This window comes from Pongo pygmaeus, chromosome 1 (genome assembly GCF_028885625.2).
Source record: "Pongo pygmaeus isolate AG05252 chromosome 1, NHGRI_mPonPyg2-v2.0_pri, whole genome shotgun sequence".
Taxonomy (NCBI): domain Eukaryota; kingdom Metazoa; phylum Chordata; class Mammalia; order Primates; family Hominidae; genus Pongo; species Pongo pygmaeus.
The window spans coordinates 168,463,016-168,482,025 of NC_072373.2; the positions used below are offsets into that span (position 1 = coordinate 168,463,016).

Sequence of the window (19,010 nt, forward strand, 5' to 3'; positions counted from 1 at the left end):
AGAGAAAAACTGCTAGGTTTTGTGTGGGAATTATAAAACTTTGGAATTAGCAAAGTAAGAATTTGCCAAGTTCCCGGCTATGTCTGTTTGAAGTGGCTGATGATTCTTTTGAAGTTTTCTGATCCAGTTTTCTATGCCTCTGTGTTTCAGACATCAGGGTTCATTTTCAAAGTACTGCATGGAATTTTAACCAAATATACCATATTTAAATCAACAAAGGCTACACAGCTAATTCCTTGAAGAATGCCTTCAAATGTAACTTATCTTGCTTTTTGCAACTAACCTTGCCTTTCTACCCCCGAGTCAAGAGACTCTTCAAAATTTTCTTACATGCTCTGATGTAATATAACACCACATATTTATGGAAACGATTAAAAGTAAAAAAAGAGCCCAGGGAACTCACTAATAAAGTAGTGTTAAACTATAATTACACCAGTATTTTCAAGTAGAGGGAGCTATTGCATAGGAAGAGAACAGAAGAGAACCAAAAAGTACAGTGGCATATCAGCAGGCAATCGACGCGGTAATATAAAAGAGCTGTCTATTTTGTCACCGGCAACCATGAATCACAACACACTTTTCATCCTGAAATATGAAACCGTTACATTTTAAGTTTGACACACTAATAAATAAGCTGTACAATTATTTCCTTCATTTAGGATGTCAGTTTTTGATGAAAGGCTTTTTTATTGGGGGGAGAAGGGAGACTACATAATAGCTTATTCCTCTCATGAAATGCACAGCAGCTAACATTACTTCATATTAATAATTTCTACATTTCCTTAAAGAAAATTACAACAGCAAAATATACCAAAAGCAAATAAATGGTTGCACCAAGTTATTTGTGAACAATCTCTGCAGTTTCAGATAACACCAAAATTTAAAAATATTATTTTTAACCCAAATAGGTGAGGAGGTTTTCAAAATGCAACCCATTGAATTGATAATTTAGGAACATTTTAAAGGAAGATTCACCAGAAGGAAATGGAAATAGACTTCTACCCTTGAAAGGTGAATATATTTCCCTTATTGCCAGAAAAGTCATTGTGAGCACTAATTTACACAAAGTGAGGCCTTCTTTAGATCTCAAACTAGTGACAGGCGTGCTTGCTTACTAAAATGTATTCAAGTTTAGACCACTAGTTTGCTAAACAGTAAATCCAATCTACCACCCCTTTTCCTGGACGACAGAACCCAAAGGCAGCTTCTTTGTCATTCGGGGGGCAGGGAGGGGACAAACTAGCCACCTCTGAAGATGCCCCATTATGTATCATCACTGCTTCATTTTCTGTGATGACTTTTCTGCCTGTGATTTCCCACGTAGCTGAATGAAATCGCTTTAATGAGTAACAGTCACTTCCTTTCATTTCCTTTACATCACATGCAGCAGCCACCCTATGGAAAAACAGCAGCTGCTACTGCCTACTGGGGTGGCTGCTATTCTTGAGGCTTTGCTGCATAAAAATGCTCAAACACCAGCCTGACTCAGGCTGCTTCTCATCAGAAAGGTCCATTTTCTGAAAATACAGTCTATGATATTATGTGCATGTTAGAGAAAACAAAATGTTATAGAGATACTTCTCAAAACCCTTACCCAACCCCTAGGCCTCCAGGCATATTTACATAGATAAATATATGAAGCGCTCACAAATGTGCATGTTATTCTTGTACAAGGGTCATGCTGATCTCTGTATCATTCCAATTTTAGTATATGTGCTGCCAATGTGCACACCCCTGATGGCACCTTGCTGAAATTATTTTAACTGTCTTCCTACTAAAAACAAAATCCCCATCAGTTTTTATCACCTTTCATCATAATTGTAAAATCTCTAATATTTCTTCTTTTGGTAAATAACACTGCAAGGAACATTGTGTTCAAGAATCAAGATGCTGCTTTACACTAAATAGCCAATAGAGGGCACTAGAGACCAATCATAGAACATGAGAAACGTACTATGCGAGCCATTCATTTCTGAAGGAATTATTTTCCTCTTTATTCAAAAGGCTTATATTATTATACACGCTGTAACAGTGTCCCATATGTTTGGTTCAGCCCATTTATTTCTGAAAGTTGTACCCTACACCTCTTTTTTTTTTTTTTTTGAGACAGAATCCCTCTCTGTCACCCGGGCTGGATTCTTGTGCCTCAGCCACCCGAGTAGCTGACTTTACAGGTGTGTGCCGTCACTCTCAGCTAATTTTTCTATTTTTAGTAGAGATGGGGTTTTGCCATATTGGCTAGGCTGGTCTCGAACTCCTGGCCTCAAGTGATCCTCCCGCTTTGGCCTCCCTGTATCCTCTGAGTGGCATCAGCATATACTCAGGCATTCCCTTCTCCCCTCACCCCTCCATTGAGTTGCTCACTAAGGCACGTCAGTTTTTTTTTTATCTCACTCAGCCTTTTATCTCTTCTGATTCTTCCTTTCCATTTCCACTGCCACAGCCTTGGTTCAGCTTCTCATTACTTCTGAGCAGCTGCTACAGTTTCCTGATAAGTCTACCTGTCTCTAATCTTGCCCCCATGAGTCAATTTTCTAGAGAGATACTAGAACCATCTTTAAAAATAAAAACGTGATCATAATTCCTCCTCTGCTTAAAATACTTCAGGGACACCTACTCCCTTCAAGATAAAGTCCTAACTCCTTTATTCTTTGTGGAAGGAAAATCCTTCGAACTGCAGTTCTGTCTCGTCTCTCACTCTCCCCACGCATACCACTGCCTGCTGCCGTTTGCCCAACACTTTATCCCAGGTATTGTGAAAGGCCTTGTCATGCTGCATGGCATAATGCAAACCATCCCCTCAGCCACGAATGCTCTCCCTGACCCACTGCCACTTGTCTAGACTTTGCCACCAGAGTCAGCTCAAGTGTCTCCTCCAATGAGAAGCATTCCCTTACTCCCTGAAGACCCAAGCACTTCCTACTCCGTGATATCCCTAAACCAAAAAAGACCTTCAATTACAGCATTTATCATAATATATTTCCTTTACTGTTTGACCTTCTAGAATTAGTTTGGTCTTCCTGTTAGATGTATCCACAGCTTGTTGCATTTTCTTCATTAAAATATTTTACATTTTACTGAAATTATTGTAAATGACTTCCTTTAAATTACTTCCTACTAAAAGTAAGCTTTATGAGACCAAGAAGGTGTTTGCTTAGTTTTTGCTTGATTTTCAGGGCCTACTACAATGCTTGTCATGGAGAAGGCACTGAAGAGTAGTTAAAATGTTGAATGACTATGTATTTAGCTTGTCTCTTCCCACTGGACGACAAGTACACCAAAAGCAAAAGCCACATCCCATCATATAGGAATAACAACAACAGCTGGTAACACTTACTAAGCTCTTGCTATACCAGGCACTGTTCTCAGAATCTTATTTATTTGAACCCATTTAATTCTCACACCATCATGAGGTAGGCATGTACCAACATTATCCCCACTTTCCTGGTGAGGAAATTGAGAAAAATTAAATAACTTAACCAAAGCACATGGCTGGTAAATGGCAGAGCCAGAAATTAAGCCAGCCAGTCAATTCCCAGAGTTTGTGCTTTTAGCCACACTAAGCAATGCTGCTTCTCTAACTTAAGTATTTGCTAAATGAATGAAATGTTGAAAGAAGACAAATATGTCAGAAGATATTTTTATCATCTTACCAAAGTGTATAAAACTGAATCCCTTAAATATTGCACTTGGCCACCAGAGGTTCATGTTTCAGTACCTAGCAGATGAAAAGTTAGAGAGTACAGAATGTGCAGCATGCCTGCACATACAGGTAAAATATGCATTTGTTTGCCAAATTTCAATGTACAGTTACTTTCTCAAGTATCCATTCATTTGGTGGGCGTAAGAAGACCGTTACATGAACAAATTCAAACATGTGATAATCATTATGCCCAAATGGATGGGATTCAAAGTTTCTGATGTGTCTATAAAATGTATTATATGAATATTTGTGTACATTCCCAAAGATCAAAGAGACCAGATTTCACATAAGCTAAGGCAGAGTGCAAGAGCGTCACCTAGAGCGTAGAGGTGGTTCGTGGAAACAGGCTCTGTCAGAGACAGAGACATCAACTCGAAGATGTGGAGAGCTCTAGCAGTGAAATTGCTCCAAAACCTAGACTACAAATCCAAGATACCATGGTAAACTCAGTGAAAAGACACGAAGTAGAGAATGTGACACAAAGAGGAGACAGAAGGAATCAACAAGAAAAGTGTCATAGGTAATAAACTGGCAAATGCATCAATAAGAGGCATTTGGAAATAAGAACAGGAGATATATACCAATAATTGTTCTAATATTTAACATTTATATGCTTTGCAGTATTACCCCAATAAAGAAACACAAGGTGTAACAAAGACTTAACTACGTTCAAAATGAAGAATATCTTTTGGGTTTGTTTGTTTTTAAAAAATCTGTTCTGTATGTAACACTCAAACTTTTAAAGACATCAAATAACAGGATAGGAATTTAAAGACTACACAGCAGGATGGCAAAGAGATGGATCATAGTTTATTTCCTTTGATAATTTTGACTCTTACTGTCAACTGAGTGTATTACATATAAAGTTGGTCAACTAAACTCATGAGAGGAAATATGGTTAATTCATAGAATCATTTTTTTCTTTTTTGAGACAGGGTCTCACTCTGTCACCCAGGCTTGAGTGCAGTGGCACAATCACAGCTCACTGTAGTCTCGACCTCCTGGGCTTAAGTGCTCCTCCAACCTCAGCCTCCTGAGTAGCTGGGACCACAAGTATACACCACATTCAGCTAAATCGTTTTTATTTTTTGTAGAGATGTGGTCTCCCTATGTTGCTCAGCAGATCTCAAACTTCTGGGCTAAGGGATCCTCCCACCTCAGCCTCCCGAAGTACTGGGATTACAGGCATGAGCCACTATGCCTGACCTAATTTATACAGTCTTAATGGTACGTTATTAAAGTTCTAGGCTGTGTTGTATAGTTCACCACATCAAAATACCTGCTCTACAGCTGTATTACAGAGGTCCTTCACAAGGATGAAATGATTCCAAGGAAGGACTAGCAAAACAACTTCAATCAACTCTGACATAGAAAGTACTCTACAAGTGAAAAGAAACAATCTACCCACCAACAAATTCAATGCTGTAGCACATGTCACTACAGAACTAGGCTTTCAGCTTCATTCCACAGATATGTATTTTTATTTCAGTAAGAGAAAGTATGTTTCAAAGATAATTTTAAAGGGACTACACACAAATTTCTGGACAACATGAATAGTTAGCTCTGTAATATTGGATAAGAGAATTATTCCAACTCAATAATGATCAACTGAGGAAACTATGAAAACAGCAGGTAGCCAGATATTGGCTTCTTGAAAAGTATACTCTTAAATGTGGCCATTATTATTTGAACTAAGGAGTATTAAGTTAAAATCTAAATTAATTAACAGCTAAATTAATTTTCAAAGCAACATCTCAAGGAAGTTGCTAAAATAGAGAATGCAGAAAGAAACCATTAAGTTTAAAAGGGAGACAGCTGGCCGGGCACAGTGTAATCCCAGCCTGTAATCCCAGCACTTTGGGAGGCCAAGGTGGGAGGACTGCTTGAGTCCAGGAGGTCGAGACCACCCTGGGCAATACAGTGAGACTTTGTCTCTAAGAAACATTAAAAATAAATAAATAAAAGGGAGACAACTATTTCATTCTGGAGGTAGGCAAAAGGAGGAACTAGGTACAAAGAGGCAAAGGAAAGGTTGTTTTATACACACGTACACTCACACACAGATTTGTATACCTTAAGGAAAAAGGAAAACAGTGATCTGCACAAGCTCGGTGGCACAGCTAGCATGAATTAAAATTTCCATTGTGAGTAATGTCAGAAAACAAGAATTCCAAGATTTTTAAAAAGGAGAAAAGATATATAAGAGAGAGACAGAATGAAGACAGATATTCAGCCCATTAGTGTTAAGATGAGTGTGGATTAGAAGAGACAAGTTTTGAGACCTAGCCTGGTCCCCACCTGGATGTGTAGAGTTTCACGAGTGTCTTCGTTTCTCTGAGTCAGTTTCCTCACAAACATAAAATGAAAAAGTTAGATACATGAGTTATGATCCCTTCTTTCAACTCTAAAATCCTGTAACTTAATTTGACAGATTATCTTGACTCAAATTTGTCCCTAGTTTCTATCCAAACATTCACAAAACCACTATAAAAAGTAAGGAAAGACAGAAGTTAATTCAAAACACTGCATCAGCAATGAAATTGATGTACATTTTGGTCACAAAACTCAAAAAGGGTATTTATTATTAAAAAAAGAACAACAAAATGCATATGACAGCATGTGTCCTTTTTTGATAAGATATATCTTAAAACACCTTTTCTTTTTCCTTTGCCATTTTCAGAGCAACAGAAGCCATGTCAGGAACCATTAGCTAAATTAAAATCACAAGAACAGTTCTGGTTTAAAACAATAGGGTATAATTAATAATTTCAAAAGACTGTCTTCTGATTGACCAATAAGTTAAGCATTTACTTTTGGGAAAGAGAAATAAATGTATTTATAGTGAATGCAAAGCAATAACTAATTGATTCTAATGAATAATGAGCAAGCTATCTTATCTAACATCTAACTCCATTTTTAACTATTTTATAATATAGCAAAGTATTACACTAATCATACCAATTACCACAACACCATCATGTTCAAAATGAGTGCCCACAAAGTACATTCAGTCCACTCAAGATAGATTAAACTGATACGGTTCCTGGCTCCTTGTGTCTTATTACTTCCTAAATACTATTAGGCAGTAAGAATAGATTTTTCCACACATCAGACATAGAACTAAACAGTCCCAGAGCTGCACAGTAAGCACAGCACAGAAAGCAATAAAAAGCAAAATGGAAGAGAAGTGGACAAAGGAACTTGCTAAAAGATCAAAATATGTTCTTAAGAGGAACAAAAAGTACATAAGCTTGCACATACTTTTATCCTATAAAGCTTAGTACTTTAAAAACCTATTTTAAGCACCCCAATACTTTAAATGGTTTAAGCAGGAGTCCCATGGAAATCACTTCTTGAAGACTATTCCTTTCTCATAACCCTTCTGGTCTCCTGTTGAATAACTTCTTTGTATATTAGATACATTCCTTGGATGTTTCATCTCTTGAAAATGTTATGTCATGCTGGAATTGTTTACATGGTTACCAGTCAGTCCTGGTCCAGGACTTTTGCAGTTGTAAGGAAAAAAAAACAAACCATACAACTATTCTTTATCTAAAAGCCCCATCATCTTGCTGAAATGCCTAAGGTTCCACCAGGCAGACAGTAGTACTCAAGTACAATTAAAATTACATTAGTTGTAGCCGGGTGCAGTGGCTCATACCTGTAATCCCAGCACTTTGGGAGGCCAAGGCAGGCAGACCACTTGAGACCAGGAGTTCAAGACCAGCCTGGCCGACATGGCGAAAACCCCTCTCTACTAAAAATACAAAAACGTTAGCCAGGCGTGGTGCTGTGCACCTGTAATCCCAGCTACTCGTGAGACTGAGGCAGGAGAATTGCTTGAACCCAGGAGGCAGAGGTTGCAGTGAGCCAAGATAGCACCACTATACTCCAGCCTGGGCAACAGAATGAGAATCCCTCTCAAAAAATAACAAAAATTACATTAGTTGAAATGTGAATATACTTAACACTACTGAACTATTCATTTAAAAACAGTTATGATGGTAAATTTTATGTTAAGTGTACCTTACAATTTTTATAAATGTAGACTATGAATTTATAAATAAGAAATACTCCATTATCTTCCAGAAAAAAATTGTATTAGTTGAAATTGTATTATGATGCAGGGAAACTATAGACATATAAAACTTAAAAGCTTTGCAAATACTGATTTTGGAATTTAATTTTCCAAACAAATCACTGTCAACTTAACCTAAGCACAAATACTAGCCAAATGGTAGTGATCAAGTTGTTTAATCGTGAAGATTTGAGTTTCTCATTTGTAAATGGAAATAACAATAGTACAGATTTCACAGTTATTAAAAGCATGTAATGTGCTTAGTCCATAGTAATCGCTTCATAGTAATAACTTCTTTTCCATCATAATTCTCATAGTAATAATAACATTATTATTATTACTATGAGAATTATGATGGAAAAGATGTTAAAAGGACATATGGGTTTGAGGAGTTTCCATCCCATTTACTGCCTTCTAAATTCAACTGAGCATATGTGACTTAGACCAACAGTGCTATCATCTGCTAAACCCCTCACCTCGTGGTGTTACATTCAAATATTAAAATATGAAAACACAGGGTTGAATCTATGCCCTCCAGATATGCAGATTTATAGCCTTTTGAATGCACAATGAAAGGCTCAGAACAGCATGGCATCCTCAGACTTCATTCTCCCTGAGCAGACACTGTAAGATTGGAGCCATCTCTAGACTGGGAGATTGCCTGACAACACAGCCACATCAAAGTCACAGGATGCCCTTCATTCTTTAGAAAAGATTCTGCAGTGTTTTGCTTTTTTCTTTTTAATCCTTGAAAGGTCAACCAATGCTGATATACAGCACACAATATGTAGAAATAAAACTTTGCTAACTTTGAAACTGTACAGGAAAAAGGCCAAGGAGTCCTGCTAGGAAATGCAAGGTAAAGCATACAGCTTATACTCTTGGGTGACAAAAAGTAAATAAATAAATAAATAAAAATTATGTCAGTGAAGAGCTTTGGCCAGGTGAGAGGAGTAAAGGCAAGGGATCATAAGGCTTTAAGAATAATCTGAAGAAAAGCTTTTAAAATTATATTAAGTATGTTTCTCTAGAATGACAAAATAACTAGAAATTTCTCTGACCTTTCGGTTGAGCCATAATTATGAAGAATTAGTATTGTTTTTGGTCTACAGACTATACCTGACAAAACCACAGACTCAGGAGCTCAGCTCCATTTACTAACTGGGTGGTCATGAGTGAACTCCTTAACCTCAGCATCAGTTTTCCTTACCCATAAAACAAGGATGATTACAGGACCTACAGCCTGGAGGTTGTAAAGATTATATCAGTCAATATACCTAAAGTGTTTTAAACAATCCCTGACACAGAGTACAGTAGTCCCCCCTTATCCATAAGGAATACGTTCGAAGACCCCTAGCAGATACCTGAAACCACAGCTAGTACCAAGCCCTATATATATTATGATTGTTCCCTTACATACTTACCTGTTGTATTAGTCTATTTTCACACTGCTCTAAAGAACTACCTGAGACTGGGTAATTTGTAAAAGAAAAGAGGTTTAATTGACTCACAGTTTCACATGGCTGGGGGGCACCTCAGGAAACTCACAATCATGGTGTAAGGCAAAGGGGAAGCAAGGCACATCTTACACAGCAGCAGTAGAGAAAGAGAACGAGGGGGGAGCTGCCACACACTTTTAAACCATCAGATCTTGTGAGAACTCACTCATTATCACAAGAACAGCATGGGGGAAACCACCCCCATGATCCAATTACCTCCCACCAGGTCCCTCCCCTGACACATGGGGATTATAATTTGAGATGAGATTTGGGTGGAGACACAGAAGCAAACCGTATCACCTATGATAGGGGTTAATTTATAAATTAGGCACAGTAAGAGATTAATAACAATAATAAAAAAAGAACAAGTATAACAATACACTGTAATAAAATTTATGCGAATATGGTCTCTCTCAAAAATAGCTTAATATTTTCAGACTGCAGTTGACAGTGGGTAATTGATGCCATGGAAAGTGAAACCTCAAAAAAGAGGGAACTGTAAGCAGTACATAATTGTTAGCTATTAAACCATGTGGCCATGTTTTCCAAATAAAAAATCAGAACACAAAGTTTTCAAAGGATTTTTCATTAAAATAAATAAAATTTGAAAGTTAAGGAAACTATTAAGCAATTTAGTTACAAAAGAAAATAAAAACATGAAATCAGGACTAACTTATTAATTCTGGGTTATTCACTGTGGCTGGAATGTCCAATCCCTTACTGTCCACACAGCAGACCTCAATTCCCCCTGGGGCCTCACTGGATCCCAAGAAATAACACTCAGGGAGTCTTTTAGTCTTACTTTCACCATTGCTAAAATGATAACATATTGTACAGAGCTGTTGCCAAGTCTGTTCTCTTTATTCTGTTGTAATATATGCTTATTTGTCCACTGTCTGTCTACTCCAAATTGAATTTAAACTCCATGAGGACAGACTTCATCTAATTTGTTCACTGATAGCTCCCCAATGCCTAGAACAATACCTGGAAGAGGAGATGCTCAGCAAATATTTATTATATATAGGAGTATACCTTTTCATTTTTGTAGTCTCCATACTGGCTCGTATTTTTAAAGGTGAGAATGAATAACAAGCACAACAAATCTGTACCCAGATTCTATCTTTGAAAATCTTCATTATCATTATCATCATTTTTCAGTAAATATAATAGGAACACTGATTATTTTGTGTTAAGAAAAGCATAGGCATTTATATGCATTTTTTTTTTTTTGAGACCTGGTCTTACTCTCTCACCCAGGCTGAAGTGCAGAGGTGTGATTGCAGCTCACTGCAGCCTCTGAACTCCTGGGCTCAAGCCTCCCGAGTAGCTAGGACTACAGGTGCACGCCACCATGCCCGACTAAGTTTTTTTGGTTTTGTAGAGACAGTTTCACTGTGTTGCCCAGGCTGGTCTTGAACTCTTGGCCGCAAGTAATCCTCCTGCCTCAGCCTCCCAGTGTTGGGATTACAGACATGAGCCATCACACCCAGCCTATATTCATCTTTTTATGTAGTCCTTGTAATCTTATAAAGCAAATATTACTTCTATTTTAGATATTATCATTTTAGTAAACAGAGAATAAGAAAGACTAACAAGCTTGCCAAAGTCCCAGGAGTATATCCAGAATGCAAACCTGGACGTTTGGGCCCTTTCTGACTCGTAAGCTAGTCCTCTCGACCACACCATATGTTCAGTGCTGTACTGATAAATGTAATAGCAGATTAAAATAAAATACAGAGGAAAGGGCTGAAAGGGAAACTTGAGCCCTAGAAATGGTGTGTAAAAATCAGCCAGTCAAGTCAATCTGCTCTCAAGCATCATTCACAGACTAGATGTTTGGTACCAGAAGGAGGCAGCACACTTCTTGGAAGCCTGGCTTTTCTGGATCACTGCCTGCTCCAAATAACACTCACAAACAAGGTGGAGCAGCACAAATCATCACACCTTGAACAAACAGATTCCCAATACCTACTTGTCAATCTGATTCAATCACTCTGGCACACTCTAGGAAGGGCTATGACTTTATCTACTACCATGGTTCTTAATACTGACATCACACTCAAGTGGGAACTCCAGAACACATCCATTGCTACAGGTAGAAGACTGGTGATGAAACACCTCTGTGGACTGAGTTTCTTCTTTCGATGAACTGTTCCTATTCCTTTCTTTTTCTTTTTCTTTTTTTTTTTTTTAATAGCTGTTCTGTTTTTTAATTACATGAGGGACAGATGCATAGCCAGGCTGATACCCACTCACTTCCTGGATATCTTGAGCACTTTGCAGGAGAGATGTGATTACCAGTTATGGCAGTAAATCTGAGCACCTTTATGCCCACATTGTAGCTCTCCCTGGCCATTCCAAAAACACTAATATTTACAGTTTGGCCATGTCTGAAACACTCACTAAAGGTAATACAGTAGATTCACCATCTTCAGGATCCTCTCCTCCTCAGCAATGCCTTCAAGTATGAAGCAGAAACTGTCATGGATAAACATGTGTTAAAAGGAAAGCTACCCTATGAGAAAGCTGACAAGCATTTGCTGCTTGCCTGTTATTCTCTTTCGCCCCCACTAGACACAATGGGATTTTTTGCCACATTCGTATTCCAGAGCCATGAAATCCCTGCAAAGTTCAACATCAGGCCTGACTTAAGATCTTTGAGGCCTCCTGCTAACTTCATCCCCCTGCAGCTGCCTCACTAAGGCAAGCTTTTGATCTGTACTATCTGGATTTCAAGCTGATATACACACAGCCTCTTTGATCTCTTATTAAGTGGCTTCTGGTCTCCTGATGCCTTTAGTCTTGCTGCACTGAGGTTTTTGGAAGTCAGTCGTCATCCTGAGCACACTACAAACTGCACACACCAGGAGTGGGCTCCCTTCATTCACCCACTTCGCAGGCTTGAAAAGCAAAACTTAAGCCATGAGAGAATTTCCCCAGTAGCCACAATCAATCCACTCCATGAGCACACCACTAAGAATTATTTTTCAAATGAAGCAGCTTAAAATGATTTAAAGGATACAGAACTTTCCCATAGAGGGAAAGGAAGCAAATCCTCTGTGAAAAGAAATCTTCAGCCCAGTTGGCACTGGAACTTACAGTACTTTGATGTTAATAAAAATAAATGTGGATAGGAGTCAGGGATGGGCAAAAAGTAGCCTTTATCAGTTCCCCTAAGTTCTGTTAAGCAAAAAGTGACCTTTAAATGCAGCTGTGTGGTTTGTTCAACAGTAAGGCATATGATATATCTGCAAGACTACAGATACTGCCATTAGTAGCAGATTGACTGCATTTTGCTTAGTACCAATATTTTACATGGGTGACGTGGACCCAAAGAGCTCCTAAAAAAAAAAAAAAAGGCAAGAGAAAAAAAAAACCTAGATGTCAGTGGCCATGTTATAAGATCCTTTGAGCATTAAAGTGAAACTGTATAATAACTTATAGTACATGCCTATCCTTTGTATTTTAGATTCTCGAAATAATATGGTTACATACATGACTTTATAGTGTTACCACTCTATATACTACTAATGTGTTAAAATTATATCAATACCTATCAAATGCTAAATCCTACATTCTGTAAACTGATTAGCTAAGATGAACATGAAGACACTAGGCTTGCACAGGCTATTGAAAACTATATACCGATATTAGCATTTACTCAAATTCTCAAATCTCTCGGTAAAAATTAAAGTCCTAATGCCCTCCCCCCAACCCCACCACTTTAAGCTAAATTCTAATAAACAAAGGTAAAACAAGATTAAAATTTGTAGAAGAAGAAATAAATAAATAAAATTTGGTGGAAGAAATAGAAATAGAGTTTGGGGCACTAATATCATAGTCTGAATGTAAACACTTTATGCCCACTTAGCTACAAAGGCCAATAAATTAATTACTGCCATATATAAAGTTGAAACAAAATTGATAGTTTTTTATTGCTATCACTTAATCTGTCCACAACGTAGAAAACCATTAGCAAATTCATGAATTATACACCTGCTTACACTATCTTCCGTGAGAATTATCTGAATAAAGAAATAACTCTACATAAGAAAGGATCCATTTTAAGTGGTCTAAATATATGTGAGTCTCACAAACTGTTAAATGCAAGCTATTTGGTAAATATGCACCAAAATTTAAAAGATACAGTATGCTCTTCTGATGAGCAATTCCACTTCTAGGAATTTATCACCTACCTATCACAAGATTTATTCCCACCTTTTAACAAAAGAGTATCACAAAAATATCCACTAAAGCCTTACTTAAAACACCCACCAACTGGGTACAGGAGGCTGATGAAATAAATTATTGTACATCAACAATAAAAATACTATGTAGTCATTAAAAAAGGTAGCTCTATAAATACCAAAATGAAAGAGCATATAATTTTAAGACAAAAAATACAGAGACTTTAAAGTATGTATGATATAATCCATTTATATGCCAAAATTTTTTAAAAATTAAATAATTAAGTACTATTGCTTATATAACCATGTATATATAAAATGTTTCTGGAAGGATGGACAAGAAAAACCAAGGTTTTTTACCTGGAAGAAGTAAGGGATTACGGTCGGAGGTAGATTTACTTGTCACAGGATATCTTTATACACCTTTGAATTTTTATGCCATATATATGTATTACCTATTTTTAAAACATTTTCAATGTGCTCAGAAAGTCATTCTGTTGTGCATAGGGTAAGGAAAAAGACAACTTAAAGATATACATGAAATGTATACAATCCCGTCCGACAACTTTTATAAATCTTTTAAAAAGAGAATTCTAATAGAGTTAATAAGCAGTCAAAACTACACACTAGATTTTTTGCACAAATACTAAGGCATACTATATTCAAGACTCAGTAACACTGCAATATTTTATATTTTGGTTTTATAACCCATTTCCTCTTTTAAGAAAAATTAATAACTGTCAATTTTTATAGGGAGAAATATTTCCACTCTTCTTTTTAATGAGTCGCCATTTGACTTTGGTTTCAAACAAATTTTTAAAGCATTACTAACAGTATTTACATATGAATCACCTCCCAATGGCTATGTTATTATGATTTCTATTTTTGTCTCTCTCAGACTTTGAGAGAGATAAAAATAGTGTTTCAAAAATATCTGCTTTGGCAAAAATTGAGTCACTCAAGAAGGGAGAGGAATGAGGAATAGGATGTAGGAGGGAGGAGAATTATTGGCTAATAAATTTTATCTTTTAAATCACTGAAATTCAAAAAGTACCAAGGATGGCAATATCATGGCTAATGTTCAAAAATTGGCTAATGTCAAACATTTCCAGTGAATTATAATCATGAGGGGTTATTCAAAGTTCAACATAAATCAAAACACCAGAAAATATCTACTTGCCGTGTTTAATTTATAAGGTCAACTGAAGGTAAAATCCGTACAGTTCTAATTTTTTTTCAAGCTTTTTGGTAGAAATCAAAAATTACAGACTCTTGGACTACCTAATCATTGTTTCATTATTGAACATCAACCCACAACAAATTACTTGCACTAGCTTAGGATTCTTAAATTTGCAATGATGGTCTTCTGAAGCAATAAAACTAGCTCTTACACAATGCATATGAGCACACTATATTAATTTTTAATACCTGCTAAACTTTCATATAAGCATGAAAAATGAGAATACTATCTAGTAGCTTAGTTTTTAAGATATGAAATTTTTCACAAGCTGAAAAAACAGAAAGGTCTTCTGTAATAAGTTTACTATAGGGATGCCCTATAATAAAATGCACATGGAAATAGCACTCACAAAGGAAAGAGCAGTATAACATGATGGTTAAAGGCATAGACCTGGTGGAGGAGGCGGTGGTGGAAGAAAAAGAAAGAAAAAAAAAGACCTGGGGCCCGACTGCTTCAGTTCTACCATATACTACCTGTATGAATTGGACTAATTACTTAAGTTTTCTGTGCCTCAGTTTCTTCACTTCTAAAATGACAACAATAAGAGTATCTCTTTCATATGGTTCATGTGAGGAATACATAGCCTAAGATATGTAAAGCAATTACCTGGCACTCAGTAAACACTCAATAAATGTTACCTGACATTGGTATTAATACTAGTGTGAGTATCAGTAATCTTCCACAGAGACAACAGTCTAAGGAATAAAGATATTACACATATATATAAAAACCTCACCTACAAACTGGCAAGAAATTACAGTATAAAAACTTATAACCAAGTTTCTGAAGAGTTTTGTTGCTTAGAAACAGAGTACTCAGTTGGCTGGGCGCGGTGGCTCACGCCTGTAATCCCAGCACTTTGGGAGGCTGAGGCGGGTGGATCACGAGGTCAGGAGATCGAGACCATCCTGGCTAACACCGTGAAACCCCATCTCTACTAAAAACACACACACACACACACACACACACACACACACACACAAATTAGCCCGGCTTGGTAGCGGGTGCCTGTAGTCCCAGCTACTCGGGAGGCTGAGGCAGGAGAATGGCGTGAACCCGGGAGGCAGAGCTTGCAGTGAGCCGAGATCATGCCACTGCACTCCAGCCTGGGTTACTGAGCAAGATTCCGTCTCAAAAAAAAAAAAAAAAAGAAAGAAAGAAACAGAGTACTCAGTCAAGCCATAATATTCATGCTCTTGACAAATTACATAGCATTGTTTGCCATGACACAATCCTGTAAGGCATGACAATGGAGATCCGTGAATCTTCTAATCCGGCACACGTACAGAGTGGGATTTTAACTAGCCACTATACGAAGTGGCTAGGCGTATTTGAGACTAACAAATATTCTACCTCTGTTCAAATAATAGCCAACAAAGCTACTATCACTGTACCTTAAGAGCTAAGAAAGAAACTTATAACCTAATCATATTTATTGTCTTTCTTGTTGCTTTCTCTTTTGCCTTTGACCCAATCTAATTTAAAATGTCTTTCATGAAATGAATTTTCACACTTTGTTCTTTGGCCATATGACTCAGTTGTAGAACTGTGTATCAGACTCAGCTGATCATTTCAGGTATAAAGGCATACCTCTTTTCTCTGCTCAGTTACACAACTTCCATCAATATTCTGAGTCACTGACCTGTCCAGAGAGCTACCCTATTGTTCTGTAGACTAATTGAAACTCCTTTATCTGCTCACTCATCTTTCCTCTTTTTTTTTTTTTTTTTTTTTTTTTTAAAGACAGAGTCTCACTCTGTCTCCCAGGCTGGAGTGCAGTGGCACAATCTCAGCTCACCAAAACCTCCGCCTCCCAGGCTCAAGGGATTGTACTGCCTCAGCCTCCTGAGTAGCTAGGATTACAGGCATGCACCACCACGCCTGGCTAATTTTTGTATTTTTTAGTACAGACAGGGTGTCACCATGTTGGCCAGGCTGGTCTCAAACTTCTGGCCTCAAGCAATCTGCCCACTTTGGCCTCCCAAAGTGCTGGGATTACAGGTGTGAGCCACTGCGCCCGGTCTCTTTTCCTAAAGTTCAGTTCATTTTATATAAAAAGCAAACTTCTGGCCAATAATCCACAATTGAGTAATTCACATATGGCTTATCAAGAATTGGCTGCATTTTAGAATGCAATTTTAAAATTAAATTTAGACTTCACTAAACAAAGGCATCTACTTATTAATTTTTCTAATCTAACTAGAGAGTTAAAGAATTGATAGAGTACAAACATTATAGTATGGTGCCATCTTTGAGGACAGTATCAAAAACTTTTGTGTTTATTTTCTAAACTGAATAACTGTTAATACATTTCCATAATAACATAACATTTCCTATTTCCTCACACACTAATTCACTTAATCCACACAATCCTTTGTGCTAGACATTACTATCTCCATTTTCTAAATTTGGAGGTACATAAACACCAATGAAATAGATGAATGTAATTTTGTTAGGCTCTTCAAAAAGTTCTTATTCTAGAGAAAAGGCTGTTCATGAGAAAAGTGGTTAACTGAAATGAAATATTCCAAAGTAAATTTTCAATCTCTTCAATAATGCTAAGTAAGCCCTTTACAACCTAAAAGTTCTCTCCCTCTACCAATACTTTCTCTCTGTAGCTAAATGTTTCTGCAGTACTTTTTGTTCTGAACATGCTAGGCCTGGCAGGGCAAGAATTTGCCTTGGCCCTACTCAGCTACCTAATAAATTCATACAGGACGTGCCGAATGCAATAATAGCCAGGGACGTGGCCTTTCATGGCTTTTGCTAAACCTTTGCCTGGCCTTGCAAAAAATATTTTTGAACTTTAGAATTTATTACCTAATTACAACAAGGGACGGTATAACCAATTAATTAACTTGCCCAAAACCAAATCTGAATTGTGTTTACCTGTCATCTAAATGTCATAGTAGATAACAGTTCTAGGTACCACTGACAAATGGTGAAAAACGTGCTGTACACATCTGTAAGTATACTTAAGACTGACTTAAGAAAAGCATCCAAGTTAGGATTGAATGTGTTCCCCTCCCCATTCCCCAAGGTTTAGCTGTAGAAGTAAATAAGATGAGCCCTTTAATTTGAATCAAAGTGGCCTTTAGGAAATTAAGTAGTTATGTTCTATAAGAAGCACAAAGACAAAAAGAATATCTAATCCTTTGTTGGCAGAAAATTACTTTATATAATTTGTACAGAAACAAATGTCAGTATGTGTGCTGCTGATTGTGAGGTAAATAAGAGGAAAAGGAAAATCCTAGAATTCTATAAATTAAAAATAAAATTTGAAAAAGCAATAGAAGTTACAATACATATCTATAGGAATGCAATGAAGAACAAAAAATTCTACATTTAGAACTGACTATAGATGTTTTTAAGCGTAAAGCTCAGAAGGGGGTTTTCCTTTTAACTAGGGATTAAATTCTTAAGGACTATCTAGTTTTTCTTTCCATCCTTTACTGAATTTTTTTTGAGTTCTGAAACATTTCTCTGCCTTAATATGTGCACTATTCAAAATATAAAACTTACAGATAATGTCATTTAAGAGCATCAGAGCAAACATTATGATATAAATATTTATTATATAAGAATGCAAATATATAGATTCCTACAATAATAGAAATGGAAATGTACCTGAATATCTAAGACCACATCTGAAAGATATCTTCTAAATTAAATCTCAATTATCAAAATCGATTATTAACAAATTCCCATTAAATTTGTTCATTCAATTCCAGTTAATTTTGGCTAACCTAGGCTGGGCATGGCGGCTCATGCCTCAAATTCCCATTACATTTGTTCATTCAATTCCAGTTAATTTTGGCTAACCTAGGCTGGGCATGGTAGCTCACCCCTGTAATCCCAGCACATTAGGAGGCTGAGGCAGGGGAATCACTTGAGGTCAGGTGTTCGAGACTAGCCTGGCCAAAATGGTGAAACCCCATCTCTACGAAAAATAGAAAAGTTAGGAGGGCATGGTGGTGCGTGCCTGTAGTCTCAGCTACTCAGGAGGCTGAGGCACAAGAATCGCTTGAACCCAGGAGGCAGAGACTGCAGTGAGCCAAGATCACACCACTGCACTCCAGCCTGGGCGACAGAGTGAGACTCTGTCTCAAAATAGAAAACAAACAAACAAACAAACAAACAAAAAGGTCAGGCCTAATTTTGGCTAACCTAAACTTTATTAAATCATTCTGCAAATATTTATTAGCCACCTAGTGGTTCTAGATAATATAGCTACAATGGGGAGGGAAAAAAAGAGTCCCCGCCATTTGTTTTAACCAATATATAAACTTGCAAATGCTTAACT

General features: G+C 37.1%; 1 protein-coding gene and 1 pseudogene across 9 annotated transcripts in view; both read right to left on the reverse strand.

Annotated features, from left to right (window-relative positions):
- Positions 1-19,010, reverse strand: part of PATJ (PATJ crumbs cell polarity complex component) — a 424,767-nt gene that overhangs the window by 305,279 nt on the left and 100,478 nt on the right. The window lies entirely within an intron of this gene.
- On the reverse strand, positions 1,630-1,730 carry LOC129023354 (U6 spliceosomal RNA; annotated as a pseudogene).